The 3,512-nt window shown below is 31.6% G+C and overlaps 1 long non-coding RNA gene across 1 annotated transcript; it reads left to right on the forward strand.

Annotated features, from left to right (window-relative positions):
- Positions 1-212: 212 nt before the first annotated feature.
- On the forward strand, positions 213-724 carry LOC115878425. The gene is made up of 3 exons (XR_004049523.1): positions 213-257; positions 339-525; positions 586-724. It is a non-coding gene; the product is annotated as an uncharacterized LOC115878425 (long non-coding RNA).
- The last annotated feature ends 2,788 nt before the right edge of the window (positions 725-3,512 follow it).

The raw sequence follows: 3,512 nt of genomic DNA on the forward strand, positions 1-3,512 counted from the left end.
TATAACAAATATACCATAAGATCGAAAAAAACGGCGTCTAGTTGGCATGGAAATGAATATCGATGACATTCCCCATATAATTTTACATATAAAATGATAGCGATTTTCTTTTCATAGACATCGCTGACGCATTTTTTTTATCATACGGTATAAGTTAGAAGTTAAGTTAGGTTAACGCACTTGTTTTTTTTTACGTTTTTGCATGTTTTTGGTATCACGTTTTATGCTTTTCGAATGAGATTTTAATGAATGTAAATGTGAGCATGTAATTCATGCTTAGCCATGAATAAGTATAACAAATTTTGGTTAATTTGTTTATAAGCTAAATTTTGTTTTAGGTTAGCTTTTAGCCAACTGAAAATTGAAGTAGATAAAACATGATACGAGTATATCAATCTAATGATAAAATCACAAACAATATTCAGTATTAATTATTCTCAATAATATTTTTTTAATGCTGTTTTAATCATTTGAGATTTTTAAAATAAGAACATAAAGCGGCCTCAAAGATTATTGTCACAAGAGGTAAGTTACTCATTGTTTTATATTTATTACAACTGATTGTTTTTATTTTTACTACTTTAGAAATGATTGGATATAGATTTCAAAACTTTACCGAAGAGGAATTTAAAACCATGAATAAGACAATTCAACATGCGAAGACAAAATATGAAAGATCCAAAAAATCAATTAAAATATAAGTTTGCCTTTCCTTGTACATATATTTAATGTTATACTTTCCTTTTGTATTTTTGAATAAGAAATATATAATAATGTTTATACTGTACCTATATATTTTGTATTATTTCAGACATTCGACTTGTAAGATTTTTTTAGAAATTCGACTCAGAGGTTGGAGTTGTGTAATTCCTTATTTAATGAACAGCCGAAAAGATCAGTAAGTTCTCAGTACTTGACAGTATTTTTTATATTTTTGAAACAAGTAAGTGATAAATTTCTAATTTTTCTTTGTTTTTTTCAATTTGTTTGACAAATTCGACTTTCTTGGTAGGGATATATTTATAACGAGCATTTTTAATTTTTCTAAGTCAATGGATAGAGAGATATGCATATTTTTATCAATATTATTTGTTTTTCGTCAATACAATATTAGTAAAAGTATATTATACCTATCTGAAAGTCTACAATTTAATACCCATTCCCATTAATGTTTCTGTTGATTATAACCTGTTACTGATGTATTATTGTTAACATAAAATTGCATAAAATTGCTAATGTTGCTAATGAAATGGGGTTTTTATTGCAAACATTATCTATTTTTTGCTATATTATTTTAGCGATAAGTCAGTTAATAAGGTATAACAAAATAGAAAGTTTAATGGATCATAAGTTTTGAAACATAGGTACAATATAATTTTACCAATATTGTATTAACGTAAAATTAACAATATTACAAATACATATCAAATTAGTACTTTCCTGAACGTTACATTTGCAACGTTTCAATAATATTGTGTTTTTCAACCTTGCACTGCAATGTAATTTGGCGGAAGATTAAGCTACCCTGCCACCTTGCATAAACCTCCCCACAATGAAAAAAGCAATGTTAGGGTACGAACATAGTGGAGGCAGGTTTCTGCTTTCCGGCAACCAGCGCCGTCTCTGGGGACCTATTCTTGACCACATATCGCTCACATCTCGCATCTCCGAAAAAGCCATATAACAATACACGTGATGCGTAACTTTCCGTATATGCCGTGTATTGTTATATGGCTTTTTCGGAGATGCGAGCAGGGTTCGGAAGTAGTTAATTAAGAGGAAATTTACCTGATTAAATAACCTAACCTAACCTAACCATATCCAAACGCCGCTCCCGCCGCGCCGGCCCCGCACATAGGGGTATTTGGTCTATAAACCTGGCCAAAAGTGAAATATTTTTATTTTCATTTTTTATCTTAACTGAATACAAATCTATAAATACTAAATGTAAGCAGGTTTATAAGCTTTTTTTAAGTCGTAAGTTGACTATCAAATAAATAATATATTTCAATTATAAGTATGAATTATCTTGAGTGTATTCTGAAAATTTCTAAAATTATAAAATAGTGGAATTGTTTGTAGTGCTTTTTTTTGTGCAAATTGTTTATAATAACTGTCATGATGGATACAGAGCCAGCTGGCAAGTCCTGTTTTATGCCATATTTTTATTTTGAAACGTTTCCTTCTATTCTCTTTCTTTATAATGTTTTATATTTAAAAAATCAGAGGCATTTTTATAAGGTGTAAGACTATTCGGCAATATTCCGCATGGAAATTAGTATCCGTTCAGTGCTTAAAGTCTCCAGCTTTGGAATATGTACAAAAATCTTGCGAATATTTGCCACTGCCAAAAAAACATTGATTTAAATAGATTCTTAAAGGAAATAGTCTTTACCCTATAACACCCATCCTCGCTCAAATATCGTCTATAATATACAAATTACTTTCTTGTTCTAGCATCCTCATCCAATTGCTTGGTTTTGCACAGAATGGCCTTATTTGATCGTGGCCTTATTTGATCGGAGGGTTTCAGAGTAGAGGAAAAAATATTGTGTAGGAAAAACAAAATGAGGTTCCATATTAGCACCCTGTCCTCTAATAATTAATATTACTAGCAAAAAAGCAAAAAAATCATAAAACATAATTTTGGCCAACTTTTAGTTCTTAACACCCTCTGTGCGCCGTCGGCGCCTGCCAAAGCAGAAATAAATACATTTTCGTTCCGGTAAAAGCGAGAACGCCGACGAACGCTGGTTGACGGCTCCTACCTGCTTTTACTGTGAACTAACCGATTTGATAACACGCTTTAATTTCTCAAGGTTATAAGCGCAAGGCGGCGCGGCGCGGCGCTACTATGTAACCATATACAGGGTGTCCCAGAAATACGTGCAAGTATTTTAACTTAACTGGTAGTATAGTTCAACCCCAGAAACACGCCTATGAGGTTTTTTTCTAAATATTTTTTTTGAAAATTCGGAATTTTTTGAAAATATTTTTGAAATTTTTTTGCAATTTTTTTTTAGTTTTTATTTCAAAAAATAATTTCTTGATAATATGGCAACATAGGTAGTAGATTAAATTTATAAGAAAGAAAATCCAGAAAAGATCCAGTGGTTCTCAAACAAATATCGAAGTATTGGAAAGAATATGTAAGGACCAAGAACTATTGACTACAATAAAACGATGGAAAGCAGCATATTTTGGTCATATTTTTCGAAATAACAAATATAGTTTCTTACAGCTGATCGTTGAGGGAAAGATTGAAGGACGACGAGGCATCGGGCGTAAACGGTTTTCCTGCTTGCGGAATTTGCACCAGTGGTTTAATATAGGAGAGGCAAGTGCAATTATCCGTTTGGCTCAAGACAGGGAGGAATTCCAATTGATGGTCGCCAACCTCCGATGAGGAGAAGGCACATGAAGAAGGTTCTCAAAATTTGAGCAAAAAATCATTTTTTTTGGAAATTTTCAAAGTAAAATAACTCCGTTATTTTGGACTTATTTGAAAAACG

Source organism: Sitophilus oryzae, unplaced genomic scaffold (genome assembly GCF_002938485.1).
Source record: "Sitophilus oryzae breed Bouriz unplaced genomic scaffold, Soryzae_2.0 scaffold_1512_pilon_pilon, whole genome shotgun sequence".
NCBI classification, from domain to species: domain Eukaryota; kingdom Metazoa; phylum Arthropoda; class Insecta; order Coleoptera; family Curculionidae; genus Sitophilus; species Sitophilus oryzae.